This window comes from Triturus cristatus, chromosome 2_2 (genome assembly GCF_964204655.1).
Source record: "Triturus cristatus chromosome 2_2, aTriCri1.1, whole genome shotgun sequence".
Lineage (NCBI taxonomy): Eukaryota > Metazoa > Chordata > Amphibia > Caudata > Salamandridae > Triturus > Triturus cristatus.
Genome location: NC_140582.1, coordinates 402824182 through 402849445, shown reverse-complemented (window position 1 = coordinate 402849445; position 25264 = coordinate 402824182).

Sequence of the window (25264 nt, the reverse complement as noted above, 5' to 3'; positions counted from 1 at the left end):
TTCTGGGCACTTGAAAGTGGATTTGCTGCTTCAAGTACTGAAAATCCATGCATCGCCCTACTGTTAAAAAACCAACGCATTGCCGTGATGCAGCTGAAGAATCAACACAGCGCCTGTCGTGCGGCTGAAGGTTCACGTAAGCCCAAGTCCTGAGCACGGTGTTTCCGACTCTAATGTATGCCCTGCTGTGCAGCTGGATGAATTGACGCATCACCTGCCCGCGGCTGGGAGAATAAATGCAACGTCTGGTTTGCCGCTGCTGCATTGACCCAGCCCGCCTGGATTTTCCATTCATCATACCTGTGCACCAAGTCTCCAGCGATGTTGCCCTGCAGCAAGGAGCTGAGGCTGCATGTCTGGAATTTGATGCATCTCTTCCCCTCGCAGTACGGAATCGATGCAACACTTCTTCTGCCTTGCGGCAGAACTGAATCCTCTAGTCCCCTGGGACTCAGGAATGAATGCCTCACTCGTGTTTTCTAACGCTTTCCTCCTCTGCGGCTTTTTTTCATCTCAGAATTTGCTGCATCAAAAGTACTTTATGCTAAAACCAATGCATCCATGGAGTTCTATGGACTCAACTAGCTAAACTTTTAAAAAGTGATACGTCTGCTTATGTATGTTGGATTTTGTAATTTTAGTCTTGTTTGGTGTAGATAGAGATTGGTTAATGTTCTAAACTGGTGTGGTATCGATTTGTAGTGCTTTTGCTGTGATACTTTGTGTTTTATGTACAAATACTTCTGAGATAAGCCTGACTGCTCGTGCCAAGGTACCAAGGAGGTGAGCAGGCCTTATCTTGGGTGTGTAACTCCCTTATCATGACTAGAATAAGGGTACCTACTTGAAGAGAGTGAAAAGTATTAGGCATGGTAATGATATCTAACTTTATGTCATAAAAACCCCTAGAAGTTCAATGAGAAAACCAAAGGCTAAACTTAGGTTAGAGTTTGGTGAACATGTCAGTCATAACATTATGTTTTAAACCAGAAAAACCCACTGAAACATCATGCAGTGCTTATGACCTCCCATATTATATCACTCATGACATGTTAAATGACATAATTGGAGGCATCACTGATGACATCTCAAATGATAATATTGAAGACATCATTGATGACATCACCCAATCTGCTGCTTTTGAAATTACTCTATAAACCAGTGCAGGCTTTGCCGTACACAGTACACTTTGGGGAAAGTCCACCCCTGGGGTGCAATCAATCAGATATGAGTCAGCAAGTTACCACTGCTCATGGTGTTTGCCCTGTACACAATTATTCATGGAGAGCTCACTTCCTTCACGCACTCAACACCCATATGGAGGCCAAGCCCTTTGCAAAATCTTACACCCATTAGCAGTACAGAAGGAACAGAAAACTATAATCCACAATTAGGTTTAACAAAAGGCATATTGCCTGGTGCCTCACCCTCCAGGGCCAAACCCCAATGATGAATTCTTCCCCTTAAAACACGTTGGCACTGTGGCTGTATTTGGCTGTCTGTAAATAAAATTATGAACAAGCTTTCAAATAAACATTTCCATCATTTTCATAACCACTGCAAATGAAGTTTGTTCGATTAGTGAACTTCAATCAAAGGTTTTAGGGAAGACCTCCTATGGGATATAATAGAAAATGATGTCGAAATGTAACTTCCTGAAAAACCTCCAGTATGATAAGTGCATATCAAACTCTCATATTCATTGGATGATGCATCAATGAAGGTCATCAATGATGTCATTTGAGATATCATTAGTGATATCATCAATAATGTAATTTAAAATGCCATGAAGTGCTTTTTAGGATTAAAATGTGACATTATGTCTGATGTTTTTACCTAACTATAACATCACTTTAACCTCTAATTATTTTCAGTTAACCAATATTGCCATCAACATACTCTGATGGCATCATAAACTACAGGGCTGAAGGTGTGGTGATTAAAAAAAATTCATCAGCACACTGACTGACAATATCGAACCACATTACACATGTTTTCTGTTTAAGCATTTTCGACAATACTACATGCACATTTTAAGATACTTAGCTTTAACAGGGGTTATTTGATACAAAGTAATGTTTATTTAAAATGTTAATTAAATAGTGAACTACACCGTTTCTTTCTCTCCAAAGAAAGAAGAGAAAATTACTATAAAACTAAGAATGTAGCATTTGGGGAAAACATATGCACTGATACAAAAAAAACATTCTGATTGCAGAGGGGAGAAACTGTTGAAATTGTTATCTTCAAGGCACAGCAATCAATGAACACTGATTGGAACTAGAACTTTTTTTTTAACTTTCATAAATAGGGTGTCGATAAAAAAATGATCAATATTCAGAGCCAATGGAATTAAACAATTCTGTCACTGTGGTGTTTAATTCATAATCTAGTATACTAAATTTTAAAAAACCTGCATTGTGATTTGGGAAATACATCATAATAATTAAACCCATATGTCACAGTTCCTGTGAAAAATGGGTTTGTATACCACTGAATTTTGATGCATAAAGGGTGAGCTGTGTAAAATGGTCCGATATTGCCTTCAAGATGGCCTGGTGAAATCATAAGCAAAAGGCTGAAGTCCAAGTTGTTTTAAAGTATCACCACAACCCTGAGATGGCATTTATGGAACATTTTACAACTTAGCCATTAGGAATTTCCATATTACATATTTATTTTGGTTCAGTTAGCATAAAAACAATGCTTTCTCAAACATGGAAAGGTTTATTAAAAACTGTAAGTGAAATACTGTATTATACTCTTCGACTGTTTGCAGTAGACATAAGAGACAAGTATTTAATCATGCAACCAAGAGTAAAGGGTTTCAGATACAACAAGCTGGGCAGCCTATAGGATTAGACTGCTAGGAAGGTAGAGCTAACAATGGTAGCTGATTGCAATTAAATTGTTCAGCTTTCATGTATAATCCTACAGAAATAGCTGTTTTTTTAAACATTATTTATAATGAAACATGCTGAAAGCTCCCTTTTGGGTGAGTAATTATGTGAGCAGTTTTTAATGTTGTGTAGGTATGTCCCTGAAATATTAATGAGTTTTTTGGAACTATAAGGCATTTTAGTTAACCAATGATACAACAAAAACTGGTGAGGTGCACCAGCAGAATGTTATGAAGGGGTTCTGAGTCTTCTATATGTTACAGATATCAAAAGGTCTTGGGCTGAATGGGGCCCCACTGAAGAGTTGGGAGCCCCCTGTAGGGTTGAGGCCTTGGCATACTGTAAGGCCTGCAGCGGCCTGCATTCACGCCTGTAGACCACCCGGTATTCCCCTCACAAGTTTACCTCCCTAGTACTTTGACCTTTGTTTGAAAGAAATATTGTGAGTGCCAGCTACAAGCTACAACACGATGACTAAGGCAACAGACACGTATGTGGTACATTATTAAACAGTGGTTTCCTATTTTATAGTCAATTGAAAAACCGCATAACAAGATTTTCACATCATCCATTATTGTACTATACCTACATGGGCAGCCTATAATGACTTCACAGTTATAAAAAGCATATAGCAGGATCATTTCTTAATGAACCACCAGTCAGCTAGCTACAAACAATTCCAGTTAGCAGGTATTATTTGGATTTTTCAAACCATAGATGTATCTTCATTACTGAAAATCATCCATAGAAACAATCCAGGGTCGACCTTTCCCTACAACCAATAGAGAGCTTATTGTGATATTGGCAAATGACAACACAAGAAAAATCTCTCAAGGGTGTAAGAATCTATTGTTATCATTCAAAGGCTGGTCCCTGGTCCATTACTCTGATTGGTGAATAGTTTCCTTTTTTACTTATTCAGCTAATGCAGTCCCTAGGTCCATGTTTTTCTGCTTGACTTTTGCTACACTAGGACTTCATGTAATATCTCTCCTTTACCTTACTCATTTTATTTAACTTTTAGCATTAGAATGCTCGCTCTTGATGAGCACTGTGGTGTGGTTCAAAATAAAATCAACAATTTTGAACCACAGATATGTGAATTAAAAGACAAACGTTGAGAGTGAAATTTAAATAGAAATAAAAAAGGGCTTAGCGGTTGAAGGTATCAGTCTGCTGGAAATTGAAAGTGGAGAATTCATGTTTTACAAAATACCTGTTTGGATTAAATTAAAACAGTTTGGAGGTCTTTAGGAAAAGGATCAGTTTTAGGAAAGATGAATCCACTGATTATGCCCCAAGATTCTGTGCAGTTTGCTCAGTTTATAGCAACTGTTCACTAATTCAGCTTCTGAATTAAAATTCGTTTTCAGTGCGATGACTCCAAACAGAGTAAAACTATTCACATCTATCCTAGAGGAAAAAAACCTTGAAATGCAAATTGAAAAACAGAGGAGCATATCGAGAAGGACATTTTGCAGCGCCACACCGCGTCATTTCCAAAACACAGGGATGCGCCATATGTGCAAGAATATTGCGCACTCCTGTGTTTTCACTAGCGCTACAAATGACTGCCTAGCGCCAACACAGACACCCTTGCGCCATAGTGCAAGAGTGTCTGCGTTGCAGGGACGATTATTTCTGTGCAAGAAGGTGATCCTTCCTGCAAATAAACAGTAAAAGCAATTTGCTTTTTCTATGTGTGCTGCTTTTTGCAGATATTGCTGTTTTTTGCAGTTATTGCTGTTATTTAATTATTGTTTTTGTACATGAAGGGACACCTTCATGCACAAAAACAATCATTAATGGCGTTTTGCTCTTTCTATGTGTGCTGCAGAATGCAGCACACAAACAAAAAGAAAAAAAAAGGTGAATAAAAGTATTTATCCTCCTTGCAGCAATCTAACGCCTACATTTGCATGGTGTTAGTTTTTGGTGCTGCCTTAGATTTACATCTAAATCTGGGCAGTGTCAAAAAGCAATGAGTATTGCGGTCGAACGCTTACAGCAACACAAATTGCATGCCCTTTCAAACAGGTACCTGCATGAAAGGGTACCTTATTTACAAAGCGTTGTTAAGCCACAAAAAGTGGCTTAACACTACTCTGTAAATATGGAGCAGGGCATTGCGCCACTGGAATGTCGCTAATAGTGACGTTCCGGTGGCGCAATATATGCCCCAAAGTGAGAGAAAATGTGACTTGTCATGACGGAGAACCTGTGATTGAGAGTGGACCAGAGCTCAAATGAACCAGTTTAGAGATGGTGAACTGCATCACATAAATTAAGCACTGAGATTGCTAATTTCAGAAAGGTTTCTTCCACTGTCTTGAGCTGACTAGTGTCTTAAATAGTTAAAAGCTGGAGGAGTGGTATTTTACGACCTTGGACAGAGGTAAATGTGAGTGAGACATTTATGAAAGGTGTTGCTTTTGGTTTGAAATGTATCATAATTATTTTTTTTGAGATTTTTAAGTAAATAAAACATAACACTATACCAGAAAAATAAGGAACAAAACAAATCAACTAAAACAAATAAAAAATAAAGCAGAACACAGCACAACAACTACAAATGACACAACAAAACAATGCAATAATGCAGCACAAAACGCAACAGCATACAACACACAAAAGGATGCAAGGCAACAAATATACATACATATTCCTATCACACTATACACCTTCATAAATCTGCTTTCATGCTACAGTGTTAAAAGGTGTTTGTACCAAGCACTGCCTTATTTATCATCAAGGTTATTGAATTATTCTAGTCGAAAATTGTTTGTCATCTGACCCATGAGCTGCATGAGGTAAGGTGAGTCCTAGGAATGCAAATGCTATAAAGATCTCTGCTACAATTGTGGCCTGCTTGGTGTCTTAAATAGTTTAAAAACTGGTGCAGGGGTATTTTCATCTCTATACAGCGGTACATGTTGTTTGTTGCAGGAATTGTAATGCTATGTGCTGATATTGGCTGGATATCTAGTGACATATGTTGACATTCGTGACGCAAACAACAGAACATAAAATGTATATAACACAAATCAACATTGCAGTACATCTAAAAGATAAAAGTGCACCATGCAACAAAACGTTCAAATCACAGCACAACATAATACCCACAGTACAATGCAACAATATACAATAAAATAATGCAGCACAGAAATACAACAGTTTAAAAAACACAACACAAGCACCGCCGCCACAACAATACAACACAACAAATATGCCAGGACCTTTTTGTCACATATGACCACCTCCAGAAAACTGCTTTAATGATATGGTGGCAAAAGGTGTTAGCACAAAGCAGAAGCTTGACACCAAGGACAATTAATACGTTCAGTCCCTACTTGTTTCATTCCTTTCTGGCTGATACAACAAAGAGACCAAGCAATTACGTTTCTATTTAATTTGAAATGATTTCCACCTCAGTTAAAATTTCAAATAAAAAGGCCTATTGGAAAGAAGTAAAATATTAAAATGCCTATATTTCTTTCATTGATTTCACTTCTTGTGTTTTTTCTGTTTTTATTCCCCAGCTTCATCTCCCCTGTAACTTCATGCACAATTATGCACAAAAGGTGTACATTTTTCATAACACTTTATAGCAGGACAAATTAATACTGAAGCAAGATTTAATTAAATATTTATGTCACAGTAGCTCATATATATTTTATTGCTGTGAACTTTTGATAATGATTTTTTTTTATATAAGTGCACTTTCAAGCTCGTTAATTTAAAAAAGGAGAGAGCTAAAAATGGTGCCAAAGGCATATTTTCCTCATAATGTGAAGCCCTTGCTTGTGTTGAGCAAACAACTGAAATGTTTGACCCGCGTGGCGCGGCTTAGATAAAAGTTCATATTTTCCATCTGCCAAGAAAATAAGAATATCTCCATTTGCGTTTCTCTGGCAGGAGGAAATGAAATTGTTTACGAAGTGGTAATTCAAAGGCTTGAACTCGCACTAAGCTTCACTCTATCTGGGCCAAACGTCTGGCCATTAGTTTTCTTTAGATGGTGCGTCTAGAGCACCTGAGGTGAAAAGAAATAGACATTTTCATGTGATAAGAGGAAGCAGACGTGAAGTAGCAGTGTTTCGTATCCAGGAGAAGCATTTTTTGGTCATCACAAGTAGACGACCATGTTGTCGAATACATAATTGTTTTTCAAAGTTATAGTTTGAAAGAGTCCTTTCAAACTGGATCAACCACACAGACACCCTTTATCCCAAAACTCAAGTACTTGTGACAAAGTTTAGGGAAAAAAAGAAAATGTGCATTAGGTTAGGCTGTAGCAGTTGTTTTTAGAGGGCTTGAGAGGAATTATTTGTCGTGTCTTATGTACTTAATATGGCTTATCCTTTTTAAAAAGAGTGGTCTTCATCTCCAATATTGAAAAGTAGCAAAAGAGATATGTGCAAATCGTGCATTATCATGAATTTATGAATATTTCCCACATGAAATTTAGAGTGGAAAAAAAGCTCAAATATGGGCTTATATGTTCATTACAGTACCACAGATGACCTCAGAATGCTGATATAATATTGTACTTGTAGCAACATATGTATTGCAGGTGCATTACATAGGAAAAGTATGACTAGACTGTGGACTGTGCATTACTGAAATGTACATAATGGCGAAAAATTAATAAAAATGATAAGGATAACTATAAAAGTCAATTTGTTACCACAATTGTACCCACGTGTAATCACTTGATTTCTACTGAAGACTACGGTTGGGTGATAAAGTTTGTTCTGCCCGTGGAGTTTGCAGAGTTGTGGCCGCTCCGCGTTATGCTTGTAATGCAGAGTTCCGGTCAAACTCTGGCAACCGCTGCTTGACACGGATTTTTCGTGTGTGCAGCTCACCAACTGTAAGTTGTCGAGCACAAGAATTGGTGTCCCCTAGCATGATTTTCTAGTACTGGGAGGGTACCCGGCGATATTTTCTCAACACAGGCGGTCGTGACCAGGGCTGGACTGGGAACTGAAACCGGCCCTAGCAAACTGCTCGGCCGGCCTCCGGTGGGTGAGGGCTGTTCTGTGTGACTGAGCTGTTTGCTTGGGCTGGTTTCGTTACAGGGGGCTGATATTGCTGGGCCCTGGTTACAAAGAAGGCCCCCACCCTGGCTGCCAACTGGGGAAATGCTTCGTGCCCGCCATGGCCAGACCGGCCCTGGTCGTGATCATTTTTCGTGAGAAAGCTGACACTCACGTAGAAAATCTACTCAAGCAGCAGCAAAGGAGCAGTGCCCTCTGGCATGCCGCATGGTGCTGTTTGTATTAATTTTGCAGCATGAAACAAGCTCCCACAGCAAAAAATCAGCACAAGTGTTGCGACGTGCTGATTACTGCCCATTCGCAGAACTCCACGGAATCTCGCAGAGTTTTCATGGAACTCCGCAGAATCCCATGAAGTTAAACTCCGAAAGTTCTGCCCACCCCTACTGACGACAAAAGAAATTCCAACCTACGGTAAAGGAGATGGAGATCTGAGGCAGAAATTAGAATTTCGTGCAAGAATATGTACTATTTTAGGCAGAACCCCCATTTGTGCGGCCAATCAAGATCATGGAAGTATGATATCTACTTCTTAAAGCACACAATTGCATATGGCAAGACATTCTGGCACAATATTACCTATTGGCCAGTACCTAGTTGTTTTTAAGGAACCAGAATCTCACATAAATCCCAATCATTAGGCTACTCTTCGCATGCTTAATTTCCTGTTTTCCTTAAGCTTACCCCGCCAACTCTGTAGTTTTATCTCTCGTGACAATTCGAGCACGCAAAAATGTCTTGTGGGACACTTCGAACGAGATGTGGCTGTCATGGGCACAATATGAGTCAACGTCAGCCAAGCAGTAGCATACATATTAATACACATACTGTCAGGATACAGAAAGACTGACACTCTGAAAGCCGCTATAGTGCCTAAGTTGCTACAAAAACCTATAAAGCAAATTTTCTTCAAAGATTCTCTTTTTCGGAGGCTACTGATAGTTTTAGAGGGAAACAAGATATTCAGTTAATTCGTACACTTTTAGTGTATTGTGCTTACCTTGTTACCAAGAGCTAAGTTTCCTTAAAATTCATGCTGGGAAAACATGGCATTTGATTCGTTCTATTGGAAATGATTTGATCACACAAGTCATGACACCTGCCAAACTGTCTAAATATACAAATTGCTTACCAAATCTAAGCCCATTAGCACTTGTCCACAACTAGATAGAGGAGTGGGTATTCCCAGCGCTTACTTTAAAAGTGCTAGTGCCGTTGACCAACATTTTCTTTACAAGCCATCACCCACCCCTGCCCACTTGAATCATACCCGCAACCTGCCAGTTTGAACACTGCAATTGTGTAGCAGCTTTTATGCAGTGAATTGAAGAGAGTGAGAGGTGCTCATGCCTACAATCTTTGTGGGTAGATTTGGTACGAATTGTTGGGTGGATGTGATCTGGCAGAAACAGGTGGGAGGGCGTTGTTTGAGCTGGCTTCACAGAATCAAGGGCAGGATGTACTAAGATTTCATTCAAAAAAGTGGTCGCAAGTTACACTCCAACCTTTTGCAAATTAAATCTGATTTTGCTAACTGACCTATCAATGAATAGGTTGGTTCACAAACTCCTGAATTGTAGATGGTCACATACTGAGCTGCCTAGTGAATAAGAATGTGTCAGGTCATAATATCCAACACACTATGATTGGCTAGAGTTTCAGAGATGATGTCTTGCAAGGGCCACCAGTACACCATTCCTTAAAGGAACTGGGGCTGCTTCTAAAAAATAAGTTTCTTTTTCCTTACAGTTTTGTAAGAGTAAATAGTTTTCCCTTGGGACACTGCTGTCTGCCCCTGAAACTTGCACACACAATTCCAAAGGGTAAGGGGTTTATAGAGGACACTTTCCTCTTTAAAAATCTGTTATCACTCCACCTTCGGAGTCTGTAGCACTTCAGTGATTTATGGGCAAAATTACGCTTGCGTCATTGACAAATTAGGGTACAAATAGCAATTTTGAAGGGATGCCAGCAACATACCCCTTTCAAACTAAAATTCAAAATCCATTTCTAAATCCATTTCCAATTCGGAAAGGCTTTCCTAAATTGGTTTATGGGTTCAGGAAATCCAGCACTATTTTTTAGTGGCGACAACCCTCATAATTTGTGAATCGGAGGGTTAGTGGCCATTAAAAGATGTGTACATCTGGCCCCAAGTGCCTAATCTTTACTCTTGGACTCGAGTCACAATACCTTAAATCAAAGTTTATAAAAAAGTCCCTGTGAATAATGGCAACAAATTCCACAGAATTGAATTCAAAACCAAAGCTAGCGCCTGTCTTTGGATGACAGATTAAAAGAGGGTGCAACTAATATTGACTGCTCGGAGGACCACATTCATACCACAGTGATCAATAGTTAAAGAACTGAAATCAAGTTCAGTACAAAAGTCTAGAATTCCTTTTTTTGAAATTCTTTCAGGGACCACTTTTTCATAATAAAATCCACAGTAGATGTACCTTCCAAGCATGAAAATGAACTGTAAACTTGAATGTATTTGTTCACTCGTTTGTGATACTAACCTGAGGGCTCAGATAATGCCCCTCTTTCATTCTTTGTTGTGGCCATGCCTCTTTGCTGGTTGTTGTTGTTTGACCAAGTGGCTTGGAGCAATTTGTGTAGCCAGCCACTGTGATTTTACCATAGGCTTGCATGTGTTCTTTGTTGTAGCCATGCCTCCATGCTTCTTGATTGACCATGTGGCCATTTTGTGCAACCATCATTTTTTTCAATTTTCAAAGCCATTTTGTGTGAATTTTGTCTATTTGATTTTTTTAAAAACTTTTCCCTCATATTAGTTTAATAATATGTTTGAGGCCCATTAGCTCAATTCTAATACTAAATGTACTGTATGAAAAGCATTTTATATTATGATATACTTTTGTTCATTTTTCACATGCACCACTCCTTGCCTTCCAAATCCCAATTGGTTTCTCATGGCAGTTCCCTAGTACATCAGCAATTACATTTTTGAATTTTGTCTTTTGGATAATTTTTTCACATAATTTTTTTTCATGTCACTATTTTTGTATTACATTTTTATAAAACACATTGAAGTCTGCCCCTGAAGGCTGATAAACATCACAAACATCCAATCTGCCAACAAAAGGTACACAGCAAAGGCAAACTATTGGCACCCAAGAGTAAAGTGACCCTTACACCACCCACAAGCCAAAGGCATGCCAAACACTAAGCCTTAACAGTATTAACCAACTACCAGCCACACACACATCACCAGACAGGTACCTGTCAAGACACACTTCCAGCCAAAAGTCAGTTCAAACACAATGCCAGACAAATGCCAGGCACCATCCACTGGGGCTAGTGGTTTTCTGCCCCATGGTGGACAGATAGTTCTAAATCCTGATCTGCACCCAGGGTGAGCAGAAATGAAAGGACATTTATGTCTCTTTATATGATATTATGATATACCAAATAGAGGTACATCTTGAACAGCGTCCAGGCATTCCCTTACTAGTGGACAGGGGCATGCTCTTGCAATCTCAAAGTGCTCTTCTAGGGGGTAGTGTGGTAGAACAGCGTTAGGCTTATCAGAATGGAGTGTTAAGATATTCACAAATACACACAATAATTATTAAGTGAGACACACTACTCAATAAGGAGATCACACCAATTAATACAAATAACATGTATCTTTATATATATATATATTTAGGCACTAGAAGCAATTTTTTCAGGTAAGTATGTTTTTGAAAAGAAATACTTTTGCATTTGTTGTGCCAGGACACTCTTCGGAGTAACAGTCGCGCTTTATAAATCTCATACATAGACATTTAAAAAGTCAACACAGTGCAATTTTCAGAAGCTGCAATGTTGTCCTATGGGAGGAAAAGCAAGTGCAGCATTCTGGTACAGTACAGAGACGTACAGGACAATTCTCTAGTAGTTAAGGTGAGTGGTGTTCAAGGTACAAGGTAGTACCAGCAGAATATCACCAGAGGCACTAGGGCAGCCAGGTGCACTGGTGCAAAACAGCAATGTGTGCCCGTTGTTACTCTATGGGGATCCGTTACGGCATAAAGAGGCTGAATGCTTTGACAGAGGGCCAGTGGGTCTGAACCGGCAGGGGGGCTCAGGCTTCACAATCCTCAGGGAAGTTGGGACACCTTTGGTCTTCTTCTCCATGGCCCAAGGGCGATGGGCGCAGAGGTGCCCTCAGGTGTTGGGTTCTTCTTACTGGGAGCGGTAGAGAGGGTCTGCATGCAGAGGCTGCAGGCAACTTCAAAGAGTACCAGGGGTGAAACCACTGTGGTATAGGTCTCTGGAGGGCTGGGGCACCATGGTGGCACCATTGGTCCACTTCAAATCGGGCTTGGAGTGATGGGTGTGATGATGTCCTAAGGCGTCGGGTTTTGCGGTCACAAAGTCCTCTCAGGAGTCTTGGGGTGCATGCAGGATGCAGGGAAGAAGACCCGCTGCTTCCTGGGAGTTCTTGGTTCCTGGGTGAGGTACTGGGCTTTGAGGACTCAGCAGCTGCAGGACAAGTGATCTTTTGGTGCAGATGTTGAATTCAGCAGGCAGGTCGGCAGGGTTGGCGCAAAGTCAGTTGCTGGGTCTTCCGCTGCTACAGTTGTTACTCTTCACGTCCCTCTTCTTGTTTCAGGCTGGCAGACTCAAAGTTTCTGGTGGTCCTCCAAATACTGAATTTAGGGGTGTTAAGGGAGTGTAGGGTAGTATTCAATGGGTTACTGTCTCTTGGGGTCACTCCACCCCCTATATGACCATGTAGGAAGTGGGCATAACCCTGTCCCAGAATTCCTAAGTTTGCCATCACAAAGATGGCTGCTTCCTAAAAGTTGCGTCTGCCTCAGATTATGTCACTAGCCTGGGCATTTCATGCCTACCTGACTAGTAACTTTTCTTACCTGTTCAGGTGCCAAAGAGCTCTGGACAAAATGGGTCAGCTTCCTCACCTGTGAGGGGAGCCAGACTCGCATTTCCAAAGGTGGTAGCTTCTATGAAGCTCCCCTGCCCTGAAATGTTAATCAGCAGGTCATCCTGTGGAAGGGGATGGAATTAACCTCCTCCTCTGCAGGCTTTGTTTCTGACCTCCTGAAAGCAAAGCATTTGACCCTTGGGGGTCAGACACTCATCTTTAGTGGCAGGCTGGCAGAAACCACTCAGCCAACACACCAGGGGCTGTTAGGTTTTTGGGGGGCACCTCTAAGGGGCCCTCTGGGTGCATATATTATTTAACCCAACACCAGAATCAGTGTGGGTGTATTAATATGAAATGTTTGACACCAAACATCCCTATTTTCAGTGAAGCCATCATGTAGCTGGGGAACTTGTCTTCACCAGTGTTCAGCACATGTTCTAAAATGGCTTCCCTCTCCGTTTCCACTGGCAGTAATTGAACTGACCAGCACAGGGGCATATCTGCTCATGCAAGTATGACCTCACATGTATTATTAAGCACTGTGCCTTAGGACTGTAAGCCCTGCTGCAGGGGTGACTTACAAATACTACATGCAGTGTTAGGGGACATGACACAAAGGGATGTGTATCTTGTCTTCACTTTTGTCTGCACCAAAACACACAGCCTGCAGTGGCAGACTTCAATATGTTTGGTGAGAGGTCCTTTAGGGTGTCACCATTCATGCTGCAGCCCAGAAAGACCCTCCTTTAGTATGCCTTAAGTACCAGGGGTACTATTTACTAGGGACTTACAGAGAGTGCAATTGGGGGAAACATTTGTATAGTTTTAGGAAAGAGGTCTGGCACTGGGGACCTGATTTGCAGTGACCCAGTGCACTTCCAGGCCAAATCACATCAAATACCAGGCAAAAAATGGGGGTGAACATGTCAAAAAGTAGGCACTTAAGTACATACACCATGTAAAAAAATATTCCCAGTGTCTAGTGGGTTTTAGTGTAGGGGCTGATTACCCATTTCAATTAATGTACGAAAAAAGGATTATTATTTATAGTGGGTGACTTCTCGCATCAAGGAATAATCATAACCCTTGTCAGGGAGAATCCTTAAAGTCACTAAATTAACCAGAGCTTAACCGCCTAATAACAGAGCAGAACTTAGGGCAATGTGTCAAGAATTTATGTAGTACCAAAAAAGCAACAAAGTCAAAATGCAAAACAATAAAACCAATAAAATTAATAAACAAAATGACACCAATATGACAAAAATTAAACAAGGGAAATCGGGGATATGTCTCATGAGAAATACTAGTAAAAAGTAGCACCTAGAAGCTCAAAGCGCCAGTACCAGTCAATGGTTGAGATGGACCAGAAAATAGGCCCACTTTGAGGCTGATCGCAATGGAGTGCAGGTCGAATTTACCACCAGGTTTATACTGGTGAAAGATTTTACCACCTGACTTAGTTCTTTAAGTGCTGATCTACCACAGGCCTATACCTCTAAAGCCCCCTAGTGCCTCTGGGGGGACACTAATAGACTCACGGAATATCAGGTATAGGCCAATAGCATAGTTTAGTCCACACCCATTTGCCACTGGTCAGCTGGGTACTTCCATGAAAAGGCCTCCCGTAGTTTGTTGGATCCCTGTAGTTTGAGCAGTTGGTCAGGCTTTAAAATCTTGGAGTGCACTTCTTTGTCCTGGGTACACCATAGACCAGGTTCAGTCCATCAGAGCTTCTCTTAGGTCTCAGACAGCAGGTTCAGTCCTCTTCTGATCTTCTTCAGGTCCAGTAGTATTCTGAGTAGGGTTCTGGAGATGCTATATTTATGTCTGACACCAGCTGATGGGTGGGGGTGACTCCTGTCTCCTCCCTAACCGATAAGGTTAAAGTTCCCAGGAGTTACCCTACACATGTGTGCAGAATTTCCAGTTGCACTGTGCCCCTCTCTGCCTACACACAAGATGATGAAAACCTTCTTCCCTTGTGGAGAGTCTGTGTGCCCACCTCAGAGATGCCGCCAGGGAAATGAGCAGCCCTAAATCTGTTGTCACTCTAAAACTGTTCTGCAGGCAGCTCCCCTCCTACTGGCATTGGTGTTGTTTGACTGAGGGAACAAAAGAAAGATCCTATTCAGGTGTCATCTGACATCTGCCTCTGACAAGCGAGGCTCCTTTGAAGTATAGTAAGTTCCTAGACAGAGCCCAAATGGACATCATGCTAGGGAAACAAAGTAGCATCCACACACCCAGGCCTTCGTTCCTGCTCTGGTAGCAGTTTTTACACCTCATTCTTGGCTTGAGTACCAACATGTCTGAAGCTAGAGGGTAATGCAAATTAGCCTCCAGATGCTTTAGGCAGAGAAAAGGGAACTTTCTAAAAGTACCCCATCCTTACTATTTATAAATAATTTGCAATTGAATTTGTCTTTAAATACACATTAGTAAGAGTCCTGGAATGATTTTTCTAGGTGTTTCCTAGGCAAAGACAGCAATCTTAAATTTAATAGCACTTTCTAGTGTTTCTTTATGGAACAGCCAGCCTTGCCACAGTGAAAATAGCTTTTCGGTGCTGCTCATTGTAAGGACATGTTTAACATCATGTGATGCTGTAAACATGACAACATTATGACTGCGATGTCATGCATCTATTTTCAGGCAAGGACCAATGTGAATCTTTAAATTAGTTTAAAATATCCTACTGTAAATAAAGTGCAAATGGAGCCCACAACCATCCACTGGCTCAAATTAAGCAAATTGTGCATTTATCACAGGAAAAAAGGATCAGGTTTCTAATTAATTGTTACAGATACCTAGAGGCATCCAAAATCTCTTAAAATATATGTTAATATCTGTGGAAATATACAGGAAACCTAGCTTTCCTGCATGGTCTCCGCAGATTTTTAACCTCCTTCTGCCCACTAATTCTGAGGATTTTTTTTAGCTCCGTACACTATACCTCAGCTAAGCAGAAAAAAGTGCCCATGCTCCCCTTATAAAAATGGTTGAATTTGTTTTTTCCTAATTGACAAATGTAACTTGTCTATAAGTCTCTAGTCTATAGTATAGAAAATGCAATCAGGGTCAAGATGTTTAATGCTACTTGCAGAGTGAAGCACCTATTGTGGCATCAATAGAGTGAATCTGTTTCAGGTCTACCACTGTAGCCTGACTTCTGCAGTGCAAAACCTGCAGAGCAACTTGGCATAATAATACAAAGTTTTACAGGCAAAAATATGCCTTTTAAATAATAATGTTTCCCCTTTGTAGACTTAGTATCCCACATGCTGAGATGCATTGTGTCGAAAGGTGGGTTATAGAGAGTGGTAGGTGGGCATCTTACACCTGCAGCAAGGCCACCAACACAGTACTGGGTCCTAAATAGGATTTTTATAAATCAGTCTCTTGTTCAACCCTTGGTAGCTAATACCGAGCAATAAGGCTTAACTTATGAGAGAGGCATGTAAAGCATTTAAAAACATGAATACAGTCAATAAGACACAACAAACAATAAAAATCTCACACCAATTTATAAAAATAGTAAATATTATTATCTTTAAAACAGAATTAGAACCAAAAACGTCCAATATAGGGAACCAGAGATATAAACCTTTAAAGAATAAACACTTCTAGTGCTTAGAAACCAGTAGCGCCACTTCTGGACATCTGGCCATGGTTAAGTGGGACAAAGTAAAAATTTGATGCCAACCGCAATGGAGTCCTGCTTGGATACCCCATGGGATAGGCCTCAATCAAAATTTTACCTCCAGGCTTAGAAACATTTCTGGAGCGTTTTCTGCTGAGGGCACTCACTGCTCTCCACCAGTCTGGATTTGGTGAGGGTTCTAAGGCTTCACTTTCATGGAGCAGCTGGTCAAACTGTGGAAGTCTGATCTCTGGAGCTCTTCAGGGGGATAAACTCAGAATCTGGGGTGGTACTCCGCTGAAGGTGGCCGGCTGTGGTAAATAATTTAATTACCGGGACTTAATTTGATACAGAAACATAATAAATTAGCTCAGTAAATAAGAGGCAGAATCCGTGGTATTAGAGGTTCGGAATGGGCTTTATTCCAATGGTCGATTATAATCGGTTGCTCCAGGTTCCATCACCACGAAGGTTCAGGAAGTGAAGTACATACATTATTGATAATTATTCACTTTTATACAATAGGCATTACAGTGAAGCCAATGCAAGAGGCGTAACAATTGATAGCAAAGATAACATTTTACATGCGTAGCTGAAGGAGGCGTAATTGGGTGTAACAAGGAAACGTCATTGGTTGTGATGTCACATATGGGTGGACCTATGAAATAATTTCGCAATGTCAGCAGAAATACTTGGCAGAGATGCGCGCACAGCAGCATGACGTGTGATTGACGTGCAACTAGGGGGTGAAGGGGACTTGACATTTAGCTCTACATGTGGCGACAGAAGTCTGGAGGGTCAAGTCAACCTAATCCCAAATCATATCTAACATCCTATGTTTAAAGAACTATGTTTATCCAAAAGAGAGGTCTCTTAGAGTAGAATCTTATTCTATACTGACTATACTGACTGTTAGTGCGTGTACAAGCGTCTAAGTGTCTACACTAGATGTGAGGGCAGGAATCTTCCATAGTAACAGGGCTATGAATTACTTGCATGAAGACAGAGAAGCCGGGCCTTTGCTCTGTAGCTGGCAGAATGTTTACTTAAACTACTAGACAGGAATGCATTGGGCAGGGATCGGAGCAGATAATTTCGAAGGTGAAATACAGTTCTTGGCAGGCAGCAAGCTGATGTCAGGCATCGTGAGCCGCGCAGGGAATGAGACAAAGTTCATGGTCACAGATGCAGACTCAGACTGGAGCTTCAGAGGCAGAAAGAAGGAAAAGCTTGATGACAGAATCAGGGCCTACTTGCCTGGACTGAAAAATAGCATAAGTGAACCATATAAAGGCGGTGGCCTTTTGTACTTAGGAATGGAATATCCGGCCCATTCATGGCGGATCTGAAAGAGGACATGTTAACGGTGGACGCACATGTGTTTGCGTCTTCATAACTGGAACTGGAGGGAACATACATGTACTTGTAACATGCACATAGAACCGTTGGGGTCCAAGATAGGGGACATAACTGACCAGGAAAATCCATATTTCCACATTCCCTCCTTGTCCCCTACTTGCCCGTCAAGAGATATCAATCTTCATTAATCCATTGATCTGTTCATATAGCATCATTTGTTCTTCTTTCTTCTTCCGGGATCTTGAACGAAAATCTTGATGTGGAATACACGATGTGGCACACAGACCACAAATCGCTGGTCCACATTGCAGGCATAAGCAGCAACTGAATAGTATGAGAAGGCCGATACCTAGGAAGGATAGAACTCTCCATCCCCAGGCTGATAACACGCTCCAAAACCACCCGGACCAAGTCCAAGTGCCTGGATTCTGGTGTATCTGGCTCACAATCTTATGAAGGCGGGTTATAGCTTTATATACAGATGGCGAATTTTCTGGTATGAATACGCAGCAGCTTGATCCGATGACCCTACAAGCTCCGCCCCTATCGGCCAGGATGACGTCAAGAACAAGACGATTTTGAAGCACAACAATCCGCATAGCAGACTGCTCTTCTGTTAAATTGCCTAAGGCGGAAATAGTTTCGTTCACTACTGCTTCAAGGGTTCTGGTTAATCTACGTATCAGCTTACTATTAGTAACTGTACCTATATAGGGAAAGAGACCTTTATTGAAATCTGTGTATTTTTCCCATGCTGTTTCAGTGTAATCGACTATTGGGAGATCTCTCCTTACTCTATTATATACTAAATGAGTATTTCTGTGATAATCAGGAGGAGCTAGGAAAACAGGTGGCAAAAGAAATCCAATGTAGCAGGTACCATCCCAATCTAGAGGCAAACGTACATAGGCCGTCTGACCACATATGAAATAGGAATGGCGGGAAGCTCTAAATGTAGACTTGCCTTGATCACTAAATTCTACTACAGTGGTGCATCTACTATGGCCCATATGTATGGAACCATTCTTTCTTACACATAATTCACCTTTTACTGGAAATATTGACATAGCGGGCAAAATTGGAGTAGCTTCGGATTCGACATTTAGGATCATAAGATTAAGCGTGAAATTACCTAATCCATATACTTCATTTTCTAGATCAGTTCCTGTTCTTTTGGGAAGTCCCTCCTTGTTGGGGTGGCAGACTTTAAGTAAAACTAAGTTCAGATTTCCCCATACCCAGTTGTCTTGATAAACTGCAGAATTTGAATCTAAGGAATTAATTAAGCTAAACCATGCTCCACAGGAGCCGTTGTGTGTGAACGGATATGGAAAGAGAGGTAGAATTCCTTTATAATTCTGATAGGGAGGGAGTCGGCCACATATCCAACAATTTGTAGCATTGCTAACCTGATGGGAATGATGTAACATACTAATAAACGTGTTATTGCGCAGCGCAAATCTATAAGACAACTCAAGCGGAGGTAATTCACTAAAAGAATGTTCAGCAGTAACATTATAAACGTGTCTAAAAATAGGATAATATATATGCAACAATATACTTGCAGTAATTATTAAAAGACTTAAGGACAACAAAATTAATAACGTCACTGTACAATGACTACGCAGTGATTTACAGTACGCCTGTCGTTTCAGCATTTTTCGGGTGCATTCTCTATTCAGGTCCAAGGGATACATGTCAGAGACAATTCAACCGCTTCACCTCGGAGAGGACTTAAACAATCAAATTGCTTGACTGATTGGACCTGAGTTTTAGTTTATAAAGTTCGGAATTACTCTTTTCAACAAAAGGAAGTTTTGAGTCAATGGGTGAAGACACACGAGGTGTGGTATTCACATCCGCTGGTAGTCCATGGAATTTCTTGATATGACTTGAATGAATCCAGCCTTTCCTGCCCTCGATCTTCACGGCTGTCCTTGTGGTGAGCAAGACCAATTTCGGTGACTTCCACCTAGGATCCAGCTGAGTCTTTCGATCAAAGTTCCTCACTAAAACGAGATCCCCCGGAATTACGTCATGGGGTTTCACCTCAGTGTTGTCAGGAAAAGCTGCAGCTACCTGTGAACGACAAGATTGTAGTGCAGACATCAAGGAGGCCAAATAATCTGTCAGCATATTACAGTCAATATCAGTTATTTTGCGTGGTATAGGTGTCCCCCACATATTTGGTGGTCTGCCGAAGATCACTTCATACGGGGATAGCCCTGTTCGAGAGTGTGCTACCATTCTTGTGTAAAAGAGTGCAACTGGTAACGCTACTACCCAGTCGACACCTTTCTCTCTGCATATTTTAGACAATCTAATTTTCAGGGTCTGATTATGTCTTTCTACGAGACCTGCTGCTTCGGGGTGTCGGACACAGTGGAATTTCCACTGATAGCCTAACAAAAGTGACACGTGTTTCATTAATTCGGATGAGAACGGCTGGCCGTTATCTGAGTGAACAACACGTGGTAAACCGTATCGTGGGAAGAATTCTCGAACTAACTGTTTGGCAGTAGTCGGGGCCGTGTAATCTGAAACCGGGTATGCCTCCGTCCAACGGGAAAGAGCACAAACAACTACGAGAACATATTTGAATCCTCGACATCGTTCCATCTGGATATAATCCATCTGGAGGACTTCAAAAGGGTGATCAGGAGGCTGAAATCCACCCTCTTCTTCGGGAACGCTTTTTCCTGGGTTGAACTGACAACAGATCATACAGGTACGAACTTTTTGTTTGGCTGCTGCTCGTAAATGTTTATTGAACCAAATGTATTGAATGCTATCTAGCATAGCTTTTTCTCCTAGATGTGCTGGACTATGTACAGTGTTAATTATAACCTGGACCATTGAATCAGGAAGGAACCACACAGACTTTTCCTTCATCAACCATCCTTGATCCGTTTGGATCCCTCCTAATTCAATCCATTTCTTTATTTCGTCTGGTGTAGCATGTGTCTGTATATCAATTACGTCAAGAGTAGGATCTTTAACCGTCATACAATGTGTTGGCGTCGGGACTATTGTCTTTGTCATGTCGGATGTTTGAGTTTGAGCAGTCTGTTTAGCTGTTCTGTCAGCTAAATCATTGCCTTGAGAAATGATATCAGTAACTTTCGTATGTGCTTTGCATTTCATAATCGATATTGCAATGGGTAAATGTATTGCATCTAATAAGGCATGAATGAGGGGTCCGTGCTGAATGTGGGCACCGTGAGAAGTTAAATAACCTCTCTCTCGCCACAGCACGCCGAAGTCATGTACAACTCCGAATGCATAACGTGAATCAGTGTATATGTTGACTTTTTTATTTGTGGCTTGAATACAGGCTTGTGTCAGAGCGACGAGCTCTGCTGCTTGAGCGGACAAGGTATTTATGCAATTTGTTTCAATAATTTCAGTGTCTGTTGTGACTGCGTAAGCGGCTACTAACTCTCCTGTACTTGTTCTCATACATGAGCCATCTACATACAACGTCAGGTCTGGGTCTGACAATGGGACATCTGTCAAGTCTTGTCTGGGTTTCGTCGTGATTGTAATAACATCAATACAGTCATGGGCTAGTGGGTCTGTTCCGATTACAGGTAAAAGTGTGGCAGGATTCAATGTGTTACAACGTCTGATTTCTATATGTGGCTGAAACAATGTTAGTTCATACCCTGTAAGTCGTGCTATAGTCAAGTGTTGTGTTTGCGTTCGATTCACAAGAACCTCTACTGCATGTGGTACTTGAACTGTCAATGGATGTCCTAACACTATAGCATCGCTTTGTCTGATTGCTAAAGCTGTCGCTGCCACTGATTTCAGGCACGCAGGCAGAGCCTGAGCTACGGGATCTAATGTACTAGAAAAATAAGCACACGGTTTGTGTGATCCTGCTTGTTCCTGTGTGAGTACTGACAAGGCAGTACCTTCTCGTTCTGTAACAAAGAGTGTAAAATGTTTTCTGTAACATGGTGTTGCTAAAACCGGTGCTTGACATAAGGCTGTCTTTAAGCTTTCAAAAGCTTGTGTATGTTCCTGAGTCCAAGGGAGAACAGTCGATGTGGCTGCCTCCTGTGTTGTCAACTGAATGAGTGGTTTTGCTAGAAATGCATACTGAGGGATCCACTGTCTACAATATGAAGTGAGGCCTATGAAAGCCCGCACCTCCTTTTGTGTCTTGGGTATTGGCATGTTAGCTATTAACTGAATGCGGTCGGGTGTAAGCTGCCTTCCCTCCTTGGACAGCGAGTGACCAAGGTAAATAACTCGCTGGACACAGAATTGCAGCTAGGAAGGGGACACCTTGTGCCCCTTTTTGGCTAGAAATTGTAAAACTATCAGTGATGCTTTCTCACATTCGGGTTCGCTTCTAGCGGTGATCAGCAGATCATCGACATATTGAAGCAAGGCAGTGTTAACTGGCATGTGGATACTGTCGAGTTCTCGTTTCAGTGCTTGGCTATAGATGCTGGGGCTTTCTGTAAATCCTTGAGGTGCGCGTGAGAATTTGAAGCTACGTCCATTTAAACTAAATCCGAACAAATATTGGCTTTCCGGATCTATTGGGACGCTGAAAAAGGCATTTTTGAGATCAATTACAGTAAAGAATGTTGCTTCGGAATCAATAGCTGTCAGTAATGACGAGATATCTGGGACCACAGGGAATTGTGGCACAATGCATTTGTTCAATTCGCGCAAATCAATAACCAATCGATATACTGGCGGGGCCTTCGGATCTGTTCGTTTAAGAATCGGAATTATCGGTGAATTACATACATTGGAGTCTGTTTCTACAACCACTCCTTGGGCAATGAGCTCGTCAATGATTTGTAGTAAAGCCACTACAGCATCTGGTGGTAACTTGTATTGTCGTATTCGTGGTAGTACCACTCCTGCCTTCAGTGTAACTCGATATGGTGTAATATTCATGCAACCAACATCAGAAGGGCCTTGTGCCCATAGATGTGTAGGTAAAGTCTGCAGTCGGGGATCCATGTCTCGAGACACATAGTGACCTTTGAAATCACGTAAAAACAATCTTACTCCTTCCGGAGAACAACATATTATAGCTCCTAGAGCTTTCAGTGTTTTTATACCTAACAAGTTTTCTGGACATGATTTAGTAAGCAATAAATCTGTAGTTCTGGTCAAGGGTCCTATCGTAAGTGGAAGAGGCTGTGATACTTCATTAACAATAGGTTTTCCTGAAAAACCAAGGGAAATATTCTGTGAGCCTGAGAGGGGTGCCCCTGGAACTTCACTACGTTTTATGGTTGTTCGACTTGCCCCTGTATCGATTAAAAATTTTCTGTCTTGACCTAATAATTCACTATGTACATAAGGTCCTTCTTGGTCTACAGGGACCTCGATAAGGGGTAAGTCAACTTCCCTCTCTAGGCTGGTTCATGCGTATCGTTGATAATCAGGGTAGTCATACTGTGCGGTCTGGTACAGCTGTCGTGTCGTGGTTTGTGTGGCAGCAGCAGGCAACGCTGGTGCGGCTGGCACAAACTGTATAGATTGTTGTGGAGCTGGCATGGCCTGTGCATGCTGCGGTGCTCCTTGTTCATTCTGATCCTGTCTAAGTGGCCGTGGTCTTTCTTTTGTAATACCTGTGGCGATATTACGCTTCAGAACTGGGCAATCGTGTATGTAATGTCCTGGCTGTTTACAATAGTTGCATGTCCCTTTTACAGGTCCTGCTGAATCACCGGAATGTGTCGTACCCTTTTTATGTCCTTCAGCTGGAACTGTCTGGGAGACTAGCATTTTCATTTTCGTGTCTTTCATGCGTCTTTGTTCATGATCTTGTTCCTCTCTAATTCTATTGTGATGATACTGTAACATTTGTAACATTTGTGATGGGGTGTTACCTTGCCAGGTACTCTCGAATTTTAATACTCTATTCTTCACTTGGGGCAAGGAATTTTCAACTAATTTTGTCACAAACAGATGTGGGTATGATTCGCTACTTGCTTTTATGCCACTATTTATACCAAAACATTTTTCAAATCGTGCATAGAAATCACTAGTGTCTTCATCTTGCTTTTGTTTACAGGCTGAAATTGCACCCCAGTCTTCCTTTTTCGTGGTTAATAAGCGTGGCAGTACCTGTACTAGTAAACCTGGTAGTGCTTTAGTTTTGTCCCCAAGCCCCGAACCTGGACCTCGGGCCTTTTCTTCATTTTCTAATGCTGTCCAATCTATCTTTTGGTCTCCCACCTCCCACTCTTTTTCCTTGAGTTTTTCATAAATGCCAGCAGGCATTAATACCTTTAATATTGTCATAATGTCGGGATAGGTATACTCTCCCATGAGTAACATGTCTTTAATTTCTCGGTGGAAACCCGCTGGGTCTTTGTCATGACTGGGTACCACTTTCTTCATTTCTAACAATTCTATTTTCGATATGGGCGTATATACATATACACGTTTAAACTCATTGTCCTCGCCTTTTATTGGGTGTACTTCTCGTAAGGGATTCTGTCTGTCCATGTAATACGTGGTTCTTTCCTTAATGGGCAGTGAGACATGTTCTGGGCATATAAAAAGAATGTACTGCTTTCTTGATTCTAGTATTTCTTTAATTAGCTTAGTACCTGAACCTCTCCATCTATTCGTGAGTAATTCAGTCAATATGTCAGGTAAGGGACCAGGATCTGAATGTTGGCTTTTATATAGTATAAGAAGTTGTTGAATCATATAAATCCCAGCTAAACGCTGTTCATCTGGGGTGAGATTCAAAAATGTGTGTGCTACTGTATCATCATCATACTTTCCGGGACTGTCAACCCAATGAACGGCTGACCTGGCTAATTCTTGTTCATCCATAGAATCGAGAAAATGATAACCCCTTCGTTCTCGCAGTAATTTGTCAGTGGTTTGGAACGAATGCTCGGGGGACCTTATATTTATTATAGGTGTTTGAAAATTCCTGTTATTTTCTAGACATATCGGACGTATCGGGTCAGTAAGACATCTAGTACTATTACAAGATCTTCCTCTACCTACATAGGCTATGGTTTCTGACTGTCCTGTGGGCAGTCCTGATCCTTCCTCCTCCTCATTTTGTTCAAACTGGTCTACCGCTAATCTTTCTTCGTGTAGACGTTCTATTTCTTTACGGATCTTTCTGCACATGGCTATTATACAGTTTTGCTTATCATGTCTCCCTTCTGATATATTCTGGCTCCATCTGGTAAGAATTTGCATTGCTTCCGGGTCTACCCCCGGTCGGTCTTGATTTCTGATCACACAATTTATAAGGAAACGTAACAGTTCCCCCTGTATCTCCACTTTCTGGTATTCCATAGCTCTGTTAATACATTCAGAATCTCGCCCTGTTTGGACAAAATGATATATATTATCTAGATGCATAGTCATTCCTGGTAACTTCCCTAAATACACCGCGGCT